The sequence below is a fragment of the Erpetoichthys calabaricus genome, chromosome 14 (assembly GCF_900747795.2).
Source record: "Erpetoichthys calabaricus chromosome 14, fErpCal1.3, whole genome shotgun sequence".
Taxonomy (NCBI): Eukaryota; Metazoa; Chordata; class Cladistia; order Polypteriformes; family Polypteridae; genus Erpetoichthys; species Erpetoichthys calabaricus.
The window spans coordinates 28,932,533-28,950,307 of NC_041407.2; the positions used below are offsets into that span (position 1 = coordinate 28,932,533).

The 17,775-nt window shown below is 41.1% G+C and overlaps 1 protein-coding gene across 4 annotated transcripts in view; it reads left to right on the forward strand.

The window, feature by feature from the left end:
* LOC114664826 (receptor-type tyrosine-protein phosphatase U-like) overlaps positions 1-17,775 on the forward strand; it is a 1,094,815-nt gene that overhangs the window by 983,171 nt on the left and 93,869 nt on the right. The gene's annotated exons all lie outside the window — the stretch shown is intronic.

Sequence of the window (17,775 nt, forward strand, 5' to 3'; positions counted from 1 at the left end):
ATGGTATACCAAATCATGTTTGCGGCTAAGGTGGTGCAGCAAATTGCTCGTGTTGCCGCCTCCAGCGACAACTTTAGTTCAACAGCATTTGCAGTAAATAGTTATTTGGTCCACATCCAAACTTTTAAAACCAAAGTATCTCCAGACAACAGACACGGCTCCTTTTTTCTGCAAAAGTTCTTCTGTGTCATCATGTTCAACTTTATCGTCTGCTACAGCTTAAGATTCTGAATGTTCTATGTCCATTTTCACCGCTCAATACCTCCACTAACGCATGTACTCCATTGCATGCATGTTTAGCGGTGTAGCAGTGAAAAAGGTCCCCCCTTAAACAGTTTCCCGCTGCTCCATGTTCCAAACGTTGTTTAGGCTATTTAAACCGGTATTGCGGTACAAGAAAAATCCATATCATAACAAAAATAAAAAACGGTTTTCGGTATGAACCAGTATACCTCCCAGCACTATTTGAACCCTTCTTTATATTACTCTTTAGATCCTTTATGTTCTCCCTGAGACCGGTAGTTGTTGTGGTAATCATTGCGGTGATCATTACCTTCAACTCGGACTGTTCATTTCAGTCTTCTCTGCGCTACGCAGTTGGACTAGCAAGCCCAGTTGCAGTTGGTGCCACTGGCTCGCAGGGAGTAGTAAACAACGCGGATAGTAAGGCCATTTTCCGTTTCAATGAACCTTCTAGAATCAATGAATTCTCCTGGCCTGACTCACTTGCTCTCACTTTCACTGTCGGCTCGAGGCGATGCTACAACGTTGGATCCCAGAAGATCTATTCTTTCGCCTATCTGTTCCAGGTCAGTCTCTGGCACGTCGTACCTTGAACTTGAATTTGAGGCCTGTTTAGACTTAAATGAAGTTTTAGCTGTCTTTTCCATTTCTTTCTGAGCTCTTTTTCTGCTATTCATACTTGTATATACTTGCATTTACTTTAATTAAAGCCCTTTGGGTTCAGTAAATGCAGGATACCTCGGAATAACAGTAAAAAAAAAAAGTAAAATAACACAGCTGCTAACTGAGTTCCGCTTTAGACATCCATCTCCCAAAATGGACGACACCAAACCACTGCATTGTAATCTAGCTCTAGCCTGACTAGGCCACATGTTTAGAACGTGCACCAAATGTTGGACAAAAAAAATCTTTGAATGCCTAGTAGACTGCCTTGTTGCCACAATCACTGCAAACCCATTAACAGCTGTGTTTGGTGGACTCCCAAATGGGCTTAAAGTGGAGAAGGACAAATTGATGGTAATTGCCTTCACCAGACTACTAGCACATAGACTTATCTTGCTCACCTGGAAAATTCCCAGCCCACCTGTTATGAGTTGGTGGGTAACTGATGTTCTGTATTATTTGAAATTGGAAAAAATCTAATTCTCACTTAGGGGATCTGTTCAAAACTTTTTCAAAGTATGGCAAGATCTAATTAATAAAATTTTAGAGTAAGCATTTATAATCAGGGAAAAGTACATTCTCCCTACTTTGCTGTTTTTAAAGATTTGATCTTGCTGTTGGCTCTCCTCTCGTCTCTCAGGTGGGGGTTCAATTCTGTTCGACTTGATTGTAGGAAATGTTATGTTGTAACTGAAAAATAAAATTTACTTTGAGCTTTAATAAAATTCTTACAGTCCTTGTTATGTTTACCTAATGTCTGAAAGTACAGTGTATTCATATTTAATATTATTTGATGATAATTTTTGTTTAAGACTTACAGTCATATGAAAAAGTTTGGGAACCCCTCTCAGCCTGCATAATAATTGACTCTCCTTTCAACAAAAAAGATAACAGTGGTATGTCTTTGATTTCCTAGGAACATCTGAGTACTGCGGTGTTTTCCGAACAAAGATTTTTAGTGAAGCAGTATTTAGTTGTATGAAATTAAATCAAATGTGAAAAACTGGCTGTGCTAAAATTTGGGTCCCCTTGTAATTTTGCTCATTTGAATACATGTAACTGCTCAATGCTGATTACTTACAACACTAAATTGGTTGGATTAGCTCGTTAAGCCCTGAACTTCATAGACAGGTGTGTCCAATCATAAGAAAGGGTATTTAAGGTGGTCAGTTGCAAGTTGTGGTTCCCTTTGACTCTTCTCTGAAGAGTGACAGCATGGAATCCTCAAGGCAACTCTCAAAAGATCTGAAAACAAAGATTGTTGAGTATCATGGTTTAGGGGAAGGCTGCAAAAAGCTATCTCAGAGGTTTAAACTGTCAATTTCAACTGTAAGGAATGTAATCAGGAAATGGAAGGCCATGGGCACAGTTGCTGTTAAACCCAGGTCTGGCAGGCCAAGAAAAATACAGGAGCGGCATATGCGCAGTATTGTGAGAATGGTTACAGACAACCCACAGATCACCTCCAAAGACCTGCAAGAACATCTTTCTGCAGATGGTGTATCTGTACATCGTTCTACAATTCAGCACAATTTGCACAAAGAACATCTGTATGGCAGGGTGATGAGAAAGAAGCCCTTTCTGCACTCATGCCACCAACAGAGTCGCTTGTTGTAAGCAAATGGTCATTTAGACAAGCCAGATTCATTTTGGAACAGAGCGCTTTGGACTGACTGATGAGACAAAAATCGAGTTATTTGGTCATAACAAAAAGCGCTTTGCATGGCGTAAGAAGAACACCTGCTACCTACTGTCAAATTTGGTGGAGGTTCTATCATGCTGTGGGGCTTTATGGCTAGTTCAGGGACTGGGGCCCTTGTTAAAGTCGAGGGTCAAATGAATTCAACCCAATATCAACAAATTCTTCAGGATAATGTTCAAGCATCGGTCACAAAGTTGAAGTTACTCAGAGGTTGGATATTCCAACAAGACAATGACCCAAAACACAGTTCGAAATCTACAAAGGCATTCATGCAGAGAGAGAAGTACAATGTTCTGGAATGGCCGTCACAGTCCCCTGACTTGAATGTCATTGAAAATCTATGGGATGATTTGAAGCAGGCTGACCATGCTCGGCAGCCATCAAATTTAACTGAACTGGAGAGATTTTGTATGGAAGAATGGTGAAAAAGACCTCCATCCAGAATCCAGACACTCATCAAAGGCTATAGGAGGCGTCTGTTATATTTGCAAAAGGAGGCTCAACTAAGTACTGATGTAATATCTCTGTTGGGGTGCCCAAATTTATGCACCTGTCTAATTTTGTTATAATGTATATTTCATATTTTCTGTTACTCCAATAAACTTAATGTCACTGCTGAAATACTACTGTTTCTATAAGGCATGTCATATATTAAAAGGAAGTTGCTACTTTGAAACCTCAGCCAATGATAAACAAAAATCCAAAGAATTAAGAGGGGTTCCCAAACTTTTTCATATGACTGTATTTGTTTAGTTTTGGTTTTGTTTTGAACTATCCCCTCTTGGTATCTTGTTTTTAGTGGGTGCTGCCATTTTGAATAACAGTTACTTTGCCATGCTGACCTGTCACTAGGGGGTGTTGCCATGGAAATCATGCATAGTTACACCATATGAGCAGTAGAATAAGGGTCTGCATCACAGTTAGCACACCCTCCAGGATTGTGGAGTGTGTTTTTTTCAAAGATCTGTTAGTTTTTGACCTCTGGTTAGGGCTGAATTTGACTTTTGGTGTACAGTAATCCCTCACTTATCGCGGGAGATAGGTTCCAAGGCCGACCGCGATAACTGAATTTCCGCGAAGTAGGGACACCATATTTATTTAATTATTTAACGTATATTTGGACGTTTTTAAACCCTCCCTGTACTGTTTACAACCCACCCTTTACTCTATTAATAACAGGGACAACTGCTAAGCAATATGAAATCGGTAGATAAGTTTACACTTACTGTATAGCGAAGTACACATAGCTATATATGACGTGATGATGGTGATGAATATGCTGCGCAGTAAAAATGATGACGATGAAGGTGATAATCCCCTGAATGCAGTAGCAAGAGCACGTTAATGCTGAATGAGTGAGATGAGACTTCCTGGTTAATGCAGCACTCCGTCGCTGAGCCAAACAGTAGCACACAGGAACTTAACTGCGTGCTCTGATTGGGTAGCTTCTCAGCCATCCGCCAATAGCATCTCTTGTATGAAATCAACTGGGCAAACCAACTGAGGAAGCAAATACCAGAAGTAAAAAGACCCATTGTCCACAGAAACCCGCGAAGCAGCGAAAAATCCGCGTTATATATTTAGATATGCTTACATATAAAATCCGCGAAGTTGTGAATCTGCGAAAAGTGAACCGCGAAGTAGCGAGGGATTACTGTATATATTGAACTTGTTTAAAAGATGATTTTATTTTTCCTGGTTTGACCACATTATTCGTCTCCTCATCCTAATCTCTTGGCTCTTGCTTACTCTCTGCTCATTTCCATCCTGTCACACAACTGTGTTAAATGGAACATTTAATTTTAAATTCTCTGATTGCTTTATTTTACTTATCTAAATTCTGACTAATGCTTTCCCCACACACCTTCTAAGTTTTCTGAAAATTTCTTGTTCTTTCTTTTGTATCCTGTTTTTCTAATATGTGGTGCTATCTATGCTGATTCTACTGATTGTGTCTGGTGATGCTTTAATGCATTTACGCAATTGGGGGAGCCGATCTCTCCTACACTATTGCAGTGTCTCAAGGTTTTCAATCCCACTTGTCTTGATTATCCCAGTGGGAAATTTTTGCAACAAGGACAAACAGCTGTTTTTTTCATAGGTTTAATTACATTATCAGATGATCGATATTCTGTGCATTATCCCTATGATTCCAATAGATACTGAGTTCAGATAAAAATAGAGGATAAATGGGCCTAGCCCTCTCATACACCTAATTTGTGACTTGTTGTTCTAAGGCTACGTTCACACTACTGTACTTTTAGTTAAAAACATCATTTTTAAATTAAAACAACCTCCATCCATACTAACATTTTCGCATCACTTGTGAAGGAATCTCCATCCACACTTTAACAAATGAAAATGCATATGATGTAGCCAGTCATCGAGACAGGGCATGCACAGAAAAAGGAAGAGAAAGTGTCCTCCACGCTAGACATTTATTTGCAGCTCGTGTTCACAGAGAACAGAAATGGCAAATACAGGAAAAAAAAAGATAGCTCTTGTTTGGACTGACAATGATATAGAATTGTCAGTGAGAGTAACGCACAACACGAGTATAAGGCGAGCAAAGTGGCTGAGGAAATATAATGAGCAGGATCTAATCAGGGAAGGGCCACAAAATAAGCAGAAACCAATAAAGGCACAATTAGAGTTTGTGTTCCCAAAACTCTTCATTGTAAACCCATCTATACTACAATTCCAATCCACCGGTTCTAGAAATATATGGCTCTGGAGAGCGTTTTCAAAAGTCTCAATTTTCAGGGATTAATGTAATATGGATGAAAGGTGTAAATGGAGAAAATGTCTGTGTTTTTAAAACGAAAATGCAGTAATGTGGACAAAACTATGGAGTCTCGGAAAACCTAAATCTGGAGCCCGATAGCATCTCTTGAAATTCTGAGATCAGAGTATGGCTGAAAGGATAGAAATTAATTTCTTCTTAGCCTACTTGTTAAAAAGCTACATAATTTGTTTTGTGTATGTAAAGTACACAAAAATGAACAAACATTGGGAGTAACGATGTGCTGAACCAGGCAACCCCTGTTGGGTTTGAATACAGAATGGCAGCAAATTGATTATCGTTAGAGCAGCGCATACGTTGTGTGCGTTTATACTCCGCAACAAACAACTATGCGTGGTGAAATGGAGAATGGCAGTTGACTTTGGAGGCAATGGCCTCAGTGTGCTAATCATCGCAATAATAAACACAAAATTTGACATCAGCATTACTGTTTTGCAAGTGAAGGGAGCAGGTAGGCCCAGGAGTGTGCATACTGATGCCAGCACAACTCTTGTGGTGAGTGCCTTTCAAAGTTCCCCATTTCAAAGTTACTGGAGAAAATTACCTGCAGTTGCGGTACTGTGCATTCTTTATTGTCTGCACGACCAGACACTGACAATCTATGGTGGCAGCAAGATGGGGAACCGCCACACTACACCATACCAGTGTGACAGTGGTTAAATGAAACACTCCCACAACACTGGATCGGCCAACATGGGCCCGTGGAATGGCCGGCTCTGCCTCCTTGTTTGACCCCACCAGACTTTTTCCTGTGGGGTTACCTAAAAGACAAGTTGTATCAACATTGCACCCACAATGTGGCTGAGCTACGTGTGCATTTATCACAGAAGAGTTTCAGAAGGTACCAGTACAGATGTCCCAAGCCACCTGTCACGACGTTGCTCTTCGTCTTCAGGCATGCTTCGATCTGGATGGTGCATTGGAGCACCACGCCATGGAAAACAGGGGACGATAAAACATTTAAGGTTCTTAATGTTCATGTTCCATTATGTTACTTGATAATAACACTGGTAGTTTCCTGACAATAACACCTTTTCAATCATATACATAAATATGGGCCACCCTGTATAGTACATTAATAGTTCATGACATTTTAAGTGGTCCAATTCCAAGTTAGCCTTGCTTGGAAGTTTCAAGTTTGATTTTCAAAGAGTATTTTTTTTCATTTCAATCCAAATTAATAGCAAGGAATGTATGTCATCTTGTATTGTAAATTGTACTAAATTGCAAAAAATCAATTTACAAGATAGAAGAAACTTTTAAAGCCCGGGTGGCAAATGAAGGTTATCCACAAGAAGCAACTCAGACTTGCCTGAATTGCTCCGCTGAGGTTGTATGTTGTGTATTTCTTAAGACGGTGAGGTTTTCATTTATGAAAAGTGTGCAGTTTCAGTTATCATCACAAGAGGGCACAGTACGACAACAAAGGTTACTACTCCCTCTGTTAAAGGCACACCACTGATACATTGTTTATATTGTTAACGGCAGTAATGGACTTGTGCTGTCGCAGTCTCTTCGCTAGCAGAACTGACAATCACGTTAAGTATTCTAAATACAGTCTGACCAATGCCCAAGATTTTTTTCTTTTTATTATTTACATGAAACATTTTCTCATTCAGCACTGCTTATTTTTTCTCTTGCTAATTGTTTTTATTTTGAAACAAAATGTTATGACAAAACACAACTTCTTTTTTCGGCTGCTTCCGTTAGTGGTTGCCACAGCGGATCATCTTCTTCCATATCTCTCTGTCGTCTGCATCTTGTTCTGTTACACCCATCACCTGCATGTCCTCTCTCACCACATCCATACAACTTCTCTTAAGCCTTCCTCTTTTTCTCTTGCCTGGCAGCTCTATCCTTAACATCCTTCTCCCAATATACCCAGCATCTCTCCTCTTCACATGTCCAAACCAACGCAATCTCGCCTCTCTGACTTTGTCTCCCAACCGTCCAACTTGAGCTGACCCTCTAATGTACTCATTTCTAATCCTATCCATCCTCATCACACCCAATGCAAATCTTAGCATCTTTAACTCTGCTGCTTCCAGCTCAGTCTCCTGCTTTCTGGTCAGTGCCACCGTCTCCAACCCATATAACACAGCTGGTCTCACTAACATCCTGTAGACCTTCCCTTTCACTCTTGCCGATACCCATCTGTCACAAATTACTCCTGACACTCTTCTCTACCCATTCCACCCTGCCTGCACTCTCGTTTTCACCTCTCTTCCACAATCCCCATTACTCTGTACTGTTGATCCCAAGTATTTAAACTTATCCACCTTTGCCAACTCTACTTCTTGCATCCTCACCATTCCACTAACCTCCTACTCATTTATACACATGTATTCTGCCTTGTTCCTACTGACCTTCATTCCTTTCCTTTCTAGAGCATATCTCCACCTCTCCAGGGTCTTCCCAACCTGCTCCCTACTATCGCTACAGATCACAATGTCATTAGCAAACATCATAGTCCACGGGGACTCCTGTCTAATCTCGTCTGTCAACCTGTCCATCACCATTGCAATTAAGAAAGGGCTCAGAGCCGATCCCTGATGTAATCCCATCTCCACCTTAAATGCATCCATCACTCCTACCACAGACCTCACCACGGTCACACTTCCCTCGTACATATCCTGTACAACTCTTACATACTTCTCTGCCACTCCTGACTTCCTCATACAATACCACAGCTGCTCTCGAGGCACCCTGTCATATGCTTTCTCCAGGCCCACAAAAACGCAATGCAACTCCTTCTGGCCTTCTCTAAACTTCTCCATCAACATCCTCAGAGCAAACATAGCATCTGTGTAACCATACTGCTGCTAACTAATCATCACCTCACTTCTTAACCTAGCTTCCACTACTCTTTCCCATAACTTCATGCTGTGGCTCATCAATTTTATCCCCCTGTAGTTACTACAGTCCTGCACATCCCCCTTATTCTTAAATATCGGCACCAGTACACTTCTTCTCCACTCCTCAGGCATCCTCTCACTTTCCAAGATTCCATTAACAATCTGGTTAAAAACTCCACTGCCATCTCTCCTAAACACCTCCATGCTTCCACAGGTATGTCATCTGGACTAACGGCCTTTCCATTTTTCATCCTCTTCTTAGCTGTCCTTACTTCCTCCTTGCTAATCTGTTGCACTTCCTGATTCACTATCTCCACATCATCCAACCTCTTCTCTCTCTCGTTCTCTTCATTCATCAGATTCTCAAAGTACTCTTTCCATCTGCTCAATACACTCTCCTCGCTTGTGAGTACGTTTCCATCTTTATCCTTTATCACCCTAACCTGCTGCATATCTTTCCCAGCTCGGTCCTTCTCTTTAGCCAATCGGTACAGGTCCTTTTCTCCCTCCTTAGTGTCTAGCCTCTCATACAACTCATACGCCTTTTCTTTAGCCTTCGCCCCCTCTCTCTTCCCCTTGCGCCTTATCTCCTTGTACTCTTGTCTACTTTCTGCATCTCTCGGACTATCCCACTTCTTCTTTGCCATCCTCTTTCTCTGTATACTCTCCTGTACTTCCCCATTCCACCAACAGGTTTCCTTTTCCTCCTTCCTCTGTCCAGATGTCACGCCAAGCACACTTCTTGCTGTCACCCTTCCTAACTGTCATTTCTCCTCCCATCCAAACCATGACAGAACAATTTGAATCCACCTCCGATCCACCTGGCCTTACTCCCCTTCCATATAGTTCCTTGCACACACAATATATCAACGTTCATTCTCTCCATATATCTGCTAACTCTCTCCCCTTACCAGTCATACTGCCAACATTCAAAGTTCCTACCCTCAGTTCCACTCTCTTTATTTTCCTTCTCTCCTTCTGCCTCTGGACATGTCTCCCCCCTCTTTTTCTCCTTCTTCTGCGTCAGCCAACAGTAGCCCAATTTCCACCAGCACCCTGTTGGCTAACAGTACTGGTTGCGGTTGTTGTTAACCCGGGGCTCAACCAATCCGGTATGGAAATTTGTTTTGTTGTCCGCATATTGATTTGGCAAAATTTTACACCGGATGCCCTTCCTGACGTAGCCCTCCCAATTTATCCGGGCTTGGGACCGCCACGAAGAAACACACTGGTTTGTGCATCCCCTGTGGCTGGGTTTGCATTCCTTGAAGAAATTAAAATAACATGGCAAGCAATATAGTATGCTGTGAAATCACACCAATGAAACTCAGCATTCATTCCCCACTCGAACAAGAGATCTTCACAATTTGAAAGCCCTGTCTAAAATGGTCCTTTATATAAGGATAGAACACCGAGTAAAATAAAAAAAAAAGTTGAGCATGGCACCAGTGTGTATACTACAGATTACGCTGTTGAGTTTTTGACAAATTCTGAAGAAGTTCTGAACAGATTCTCATAAACAGAATTACATTTTTTCCAATTTGAGATAATATAGAAAGTGCTTCCCCACTGAATTAGAGTGGATTAGGATTTCTTTGAGCAAAGTAAGTCTATGTGCTGGTAGTGTGTTATGGTAAATTACAACTGATTTTTCTTAGCACATTTTTAACCCATTTGATGCTACCCCAAATATGGCTGCTGAAGCATTAGAGCGGATTTGAAATCCAAAGCTATCTGAGAAATCAGTTTTTCCCAAAGTGGTTCAAATGTAGTACACCCCCAAAACATGCAGCCGCTTGATGACTTTACTCTCAGGTTTGCTCTGGCCCATCATACATTGCAGAGAATTTTAGATGGATCATTTATGATTGATGAACAATGTTTAGAATTAGGGCATGCCTGGCACATACTAGAGTAAATTTTAATCAAGAGACCCCTTACACTACCAGTCAAAAATCAGGACAAACCCAGAAATATCCCTGTTTTTAGAAAAAGTAATACTTTTTGTTTATCAGGATAAATTGATTTAAAAATACAACCAAGACGTCATTAGTGTTTCTAATACTGCTTGAAATGACTGATTTTTTTCATTTATTTTTCACATATGACTGCAAAGCCCCATTTTCAGCAGCCAATATGCTTTTCCAGTCATCCTCTATTTAATGCCTGTGATCTTTTAACCTTTTATTTTTATTTACCAGTTTCAGATATGGCATTTTCTTTGAAACTCTGCCTCTAAGGCCAGCATCCCTTAATCATCTTTTCACTGTTGCAGATCACACTAATATTTGAGGGCCTGTACCCTGGTTAGATCGAGTTTGCTGTCTTCTCTCAAGATAGTAATGGACAACTTTGTATGAAATCTTCAGTTTCTGTCACATGGGATATCCTTGAGAAAGATGTTTCATTTTGGCCATTTTGAACCAAGAACTGAACTTTAGGAGTGCCAGTACTATGCAACCCAAGTAAAGAGAGTAAAAGATTTCAGTGATGCTAAAGTAATTGCAAAGGTTTCTCTAATAACTAATAAGCATTTGAACATGAGTAACTAAGGATAAGCTGACCATCAGGACACTGAAGGAAAGGCTGCTCAAAAAGGGGCTTTGCAGTCATATGTGAATAATAAATTTTTAAAAATCAGTCATTTCAAGCAGTAATAGACATTAGAAACACATTATCCCAAGCCCAGATAAATGGGGAGGGTTGGCGTTAGAAAAGGCATTCAGCCATAAACATCACGAATGGCTACAGAAGTAGTAGTAGTAATGTAATATCTGCATTTTTAAATCAATTTAAAGGTATCTTAATCAAAAAGGTATCCATTTATGTCAAAAACATGAAAATGTCTGGATGTGTCCATATGGTGATAGCAACAGCAGGTATGTAACCTAACACCACACTGAACACCATATTTAAACTGAAAAATTGTTTTATTGACATGCCAGTAAATTTTTGACAAAAAAAGAATGCAATAAATAATAAATATAATCGATATGATAGCAAACAAACAATATGACCCCCTACTTGTATCAAAGTTTTCCCTAAGGTTTTCTGGGCATTTTGTTCTTTCTAGATATTTTAAACCATCTCCTCAGTGCCCTTTAGTCTGCAGCAGACACTCACGGTTCAGTAACCTGCATACTTGGATTTTAGTAGGCAAGCTTCAGGGAGATTTCAGTTGTCCCACCAGCTTATGTGAGATAAACAGTAATGATGAGGATTTGGCTGCAGAGTTCTCTGTGGGATTCATAATATTGAAGAAGATCCTGAAGAATAAAGGAGGCCAGCCGAGTAATCACATGTTCATTGTGTAAAGGTTCAAAAAACGTATTGTGATTTGCTACAAGACCTCTTTAGAGCCATCATAAGGCCTTTTCCCTTGGGAGCACACATTTCTTGAGGCCCCTTCAAAGCCAGTACTACCCCAAAAACACACATCTCTCTCAAAACCGGTAGCAGGGGCCATAAAAGTCACAAACTGGAGAAGGTAAGCCCTTAGCTTGGCCTGTAATGCTGAGTGACTTCTGGAAACAAACAGCTGTGAAGGCAGCACATTGGCACATCAAACAAGAGTCAACAGCGGGCACAGGCCAGCTTCTTGTTTGGGGCTCAGGATTTGTCTCTCCACATCTGGATATTTACATTTGAAAAAAGTTGTTTTGCAGTGTATATGGTGTCACATAATCACAGTGCAAGATAAAATACTTTATATTTATGTGTAAATGAAAGATACATCTATTTGTAAACCATAGAAATATAACAACAAATCATATATATTTGCATTTTTAGAGTATAGCTTATTCCTGTGAACTCCTGCTTTATCTCAGCCTTGTAAGGTTGTAAATACTCAAATTCTTCTCAATAAATGCTAAAAGACTCCGTTCTAAGTTCTTGTAGCCTACAAAAGATTACAAGAAATGTCAGCCTCTGCATAAGGACAAGCCATGATACAGTACCCAGAACTCATTTCACTAATGTGAACATGACATAACTGTCCCCACCAGCCTTATGTAACACAGAGAGTAATATCCATATTACTAACCGAAGGTTGTAAACCGGATATGGACGCTGGGCGCATCGAGGCGCACGCGCACTGCCGCACTGCAACGAGCCCGCCACAGAGAAAACAAAAACGAGAGGATTCAGCGCATATGTGAATCACATTACAGTATTACAGTACGGAATCCCCAGACGTCCAAACTACACGGCGTAAACCGGATATGGACGCAGGGCTGAAGTTGCTGTGCTCCACTCTGCCAGCAGTCGGTGTCAGCAAAGGCAACGGAATCACGTCTCCACAAAACGAGACCGCTTTACTACAGATATGCGTATGTAATTAAATGACAGTTCCCCAGACGCACCCACCCTCCATGATATGTCATCCATCCACATATCGGACGGAACAGAAACTGATCACCATTCGTGGATTTCCGATTCGCTAGCGAATCGTGGGCTTACTTGTAACATTACGTTCCTAAACCGGCTTAATCCATTCTAGGCTTGTGGGGGGGCCCGACCTTAACTCTACTGTACTTGGTTGCAAGGCACAAAACAGCCCTAGACAGATTGCCAGGACATTGCTGGGCCTGCTTATGCCCCCAGTCACTCCCCATTCAACCAAACCAGCATGTCTATGGGGATCTGGGTCAAAAAAAAAAAAAAAAACAATATGTTTAGAACATGGACATGGGACGTGGCCCACACTCAGGCACAGAATTCAAATAACAGGCCACAAGATCTGTGAAACAACAGCACTATTCCTATGCCATTGTGAAGTCACTGCCAGCCTTATATTCATTAAAGGAAAAAGATCTCCTTGTTAAAGCCGTGGTACAGTCCTTGGGGGTCCTTATTCCCTTTTATACACTTTATTATGCAGACCTAAACAAAGTACTCCAAATCCCTGTTACTGCCCTCATATGTTACAGTACCTCTTATATTTGTGATCTCAGGCAACAAGATGGAGCACTGAAACAGGCAGGAGAGAAAGTTACACTTTTATTCGTGTATAAATTAACTTACACTTTTAATCATGCCCAAATGTGAATAAGTGGAGTAAAATGAGTGTTCTTTAAAACCTGATAACAAGCTACCATGTGACGTTCTGTCTCATTATGTTGACTAGTCTCTGGCCCACATGGCATTTGAGTGGAGACGGTGATGGCTTGGCCTCCTCTCCTCCAGATGGAAAATGGCAGAGAGAGAGAGAAACCTTGCCTGACTTTGCTTGAATGGAGGTGTGTGGTTCCCAGTGACTCAGCTCAGGCCTGTTCAGCCTCATTCTAGGCCATGCTTATATTTCTAAAAACCTACCACCTTCTACTAGCTAATAAGCTCATCCCATCCCTTCAATTTCAGGCTGTGCCAGCCTGTTAATGCCCTTTCATCTTAGCCCATCTGTATTCCCCCAGTTAGTTCCTGAGAATTCATCTATACTAATCCTGGCCTATAGTAAGTACTGTACAACAATTGGTTTGTATTTTTTTTTCTAAGTACCCTAAGTTCTTGTCTATAAGCCACGGCTTATCTAAGGAAAAAAGTTGTGAAAATGAAAACATAGAATATCGGCTTATACATAAGTCCGGTTTATACAGTAATCCCTCCTCCATCGCGGGGGTTGCGTTTCAGAGCCACCCGCGAAATAAGAAAATCCGCGAAGTAGAAACCATATGTTTATATAGTTATTTTTATATTGTCATGCTTGGGTCACAGATTTGCGCAGAAACACAGGAGGTTGTAGAGAGACAGGAACGTTATTCAAACACTGCAAACAAACATTTGTCTCTTTTTCAAAAGTTTAAACTGTGCTCCATGACAAGACAGAGATGACAGTTCTGTGTCACAATTAAAAGAATGCAAACATATCTTCCTCTTCAAAGGTGTGTGTGTCAGGAGCACAGAATGTCACAGAGATAGAGAGAAAAGCAAACAAATCAGTGGTGCTGTTTGGCTTTTAAGTATGCGAAGCACCGTGGCACAAAGCTGTTGAAGGCGGCAGCTCACACCCCCTCCGTCAGGAGCAGGAAGAGAGAGAGAGAGAGAGAGAGAGAGAGAGAGAGAGAGACAGAGTTTGTTATTCAGTCAAAAATCAATACGTGCCCGTCGAGCTTTTAAGTATGCGAAGCACTGTGCAGCATGTCTTTTCAGGAATCAGCTTTACAAAAGATAGCAACGTGAAGATAATCTTTCAGCATTTTTAGACGAGCGTCCTTATCGTCTAGGTGTGCGAACAGCCCCCCTGCTGAATCCCCATACGTCAGGATCACAGATAGTCAGCGCAAGAGAGACAGAGAAAAGTAAGCAATCTAGCTTCTCAGCCATCTGCCAATAGCGTCCCTTGTATGAAATCAACTGGGCAAACCAACTGAGGAAGCATGTACCAGAAATTAAAAGACCCATTGTCCGCAGAAATCCGCGAACCAGCAAAAAATCCGCGATATATATTTAAATATGCTTACATATAAAATCACAATTTAAATGACCGCTACGCGTGCGTGTTGACTCGGCGACGCCCAGAGCAGAAAGAACGCGCTCCGGCCGCTCCAACCGCGCCATGCGGGGAGTGAGAGAGACGCCAATATCTCACACTCTCTCCCCCCTTAAAGAAATTAAATGGGCGCGAGTGAGACCACTGACCTCCCTCCCTTCTATTAGTTATAGGTTATAGTACGTTCGGCTTATCCATGAGTCCGGCTTATCTATGATACGATTTTATTTTAAAAATTCGTATGATTTTTGGTCTCCGGCTTATACATGAGTCCGGCTTATAGACAAGAACCTAGGGTACTTATTTTTATAATTATTATTATTACACCATCCTCATACAGCCTACATAGTTAATTAACAGCATCTTTAAGATATTTTAATACTTGTTATTCATTTGGATTTGTGGTTGCTGAGTTATGTTCCAACATCCCCATGACCCTGCACAGTCAGGATAAGCAAGTTTTAAAATGGATGGGTGGATGGTTAGTCACAGCTGTAGCTAATCATTATACAGAAAGTACCAAGGAGGCAGTTAGGGAAATTCAAGAAGGCCTTCGCACTCATTAAAATAGGGTAAACATCTGGAAAATGTAGTTTAAAGCGGATAAGCACAAAAAAAGCATAGTAAAGGAGTATTAATTATAAATAGATCAGTGATGCTGACCTACAGGAAGCAACATCCGATAAAAGAAATTTAATTTGCATTGAGGCAGCAATGTTATCGCTCAGACAATGTGTGGAATCAATTACAAAGGTTATAAAATGTTATATTTAAACATTTTTGACTAAACATTAAGTTATGTTAAGCTTAGATGTTTGCTAGTAAGACCACGCCTGACGTGATTTCGACAGTAGAGTTAGTGGCTCTAGATGCTGTGCACAAAAGGGCATGTCCTTCTCTGACAGGCTACACAAATTAGAGCTCTGAAGTCTTGAACAAAGGCGGCTATGTGGGGATTTGACGCAAGGCTTGAAAACTCTCAAAAGCACCAATACAGTTGAGTAGGCAGAATCCCTTCCATTGAACAGTAAATCTAGCACTGGAGGAAGTTGGTGAGAATTAAAATATGCTCAGAGGGGGAAAAAGCCAATTAGACTTGCTTGACACAAAGAACAATTGTAATCTGGAACAAACTACCAAGTTATGTAGTTGAAACAGAATACATGACACCTTTTACAAAGCTTCCGGGTGAGATGTTGAAACAACTTAGCTATGACTATAATCAAACAAGCTTGTTGGACTGAATAGTTTCCTTCCATTTGTAATATAAACTTCTCTTTTTTATTTTGATGCTTCCCCTTAGAGGAGTACATTTTCTGACTCTGTTTATTTTAGCAAAAGGTTACGGGAGGCCAAAGCCTATCCAAGGCACATTAGCTGCAAAGTGGGAACAGACCCTGCTTTAATCTGTTTATGTCAATCAATGAAATCAATTTTTGTTTCATTGTGTTTAACTTACTGTATGTAAATGTTGTGTGGTTTAACAATTGACTGTGACTGGATGATAATTGTAAATATATGTAAGAGAAGTTAGCCTGACGTGCAGAAATACCCTGAAATGAGTGAATACTTTCCCACCCCACATTCAGTTTAAAATCACCTCTAGAGATCTGTGCACTTGTGTTTTTCCTTTACATTAGAATATTTTCTTACACTAGCCACAGTACCTGTTGAAGACAGGTAATAGAATCATTTAAAAATATTTGCTATCTCTTGTTCTACGTGTGTACCTTCAGCTCCTTTCCTCGGCATTCATGTTTGCGTGAATGTCTCTTGATCCGCGCTCCCTCTCTTGAGTGCATTCCTATAAAGCCTGTCATTATTTTCAAGGAGCTTGTTTCACCTCCTATCCAGTTTTACACTTGCCGTCTTTAAAGGTGCCACTGCCAGCGTGCCCTGTATGCCTTTTTTCCTTGGATTGCATCACCAAAGCCAAACTGACCAATAAGATTGTTCAGAAGGACTGGACACACAGGCCTTCGTTTTATATTATATAGTTTACACAGTAAAATATAGAAAAGTCTGAAGAGGTTGGCTACTGTGTGTAGCCGCTGTAACTTTGACTCCAAATCTTACCATAACCGAGAGCATTCTTAAGTAGAAGGGCCTCGTCCTCAATGACGTGTCCACCTGCATTTGCCAGGATTGAAGGATCTTGGCTTTTCTCTTTAGGTAACTAATTAATTAATTAATTATTGTTGCACATTAATTCTCATGGACAGGTTATGACACTAGATTCATACCTGGTGGCATGGATCGTGGACTATCTTAAAGACAGACCTCAGTATGTGCGTCTTGGGAACTGCACGTCTGACATTGTGGTCAGCAATACAGGAGCGCCACAAGGGACTGTACTATGTACTATGACTGTACAATGACTTTGTTAAATGGTGCGACTCAAACCACCTACAACGGAACACCAGCAAAACCAAGGAGCTGGTGGTGGATTTTAGGAGGCCCAGATCCCACATGGACCCCGTGATCATCAGAGGTGACTGTGTGCAGATGGTGCAGACCTATAAATACCTGGGAGTGCAGCTGGATGATAAATTAGACTGGACTGCCAATACTGATGCTCTGTGTAAGAAAGGACAGAGCCGGTTATACTTCCTTAGAAGGCTGGCGTCCTTCAACATCTGCAATAAGATGCTGCAGATGTTCTATCAGACGGTTGTGGCGAGCGCCCTCTTCTACGCGGTGGTGTGCTTAGGAGGCAGCATTAAGAAGAAAGACACCTCACGCCTGGACAAACTGGTGAGGAAGGCAAGCTCTATTGTGGGCATGGAGCTGGACAGTTTGACATCTGTGGCAGAGCGAAGGGCGCTCAGCAGGCTCCTATCAATTATGGAGAATCCACTGCATCCACTAAACAGTGTCATCTCCAGACAGAGGAGCAGCTTCAGTGACAGACTACTGTCACTGTCCTGCTCCACTGACAGACTGAGGAGATCGTTCCTCCCCCAAACTATGCGACTCTTCAATTCCACCCGGGGGGGTAAACGTTAACATTATATAAAGTTAT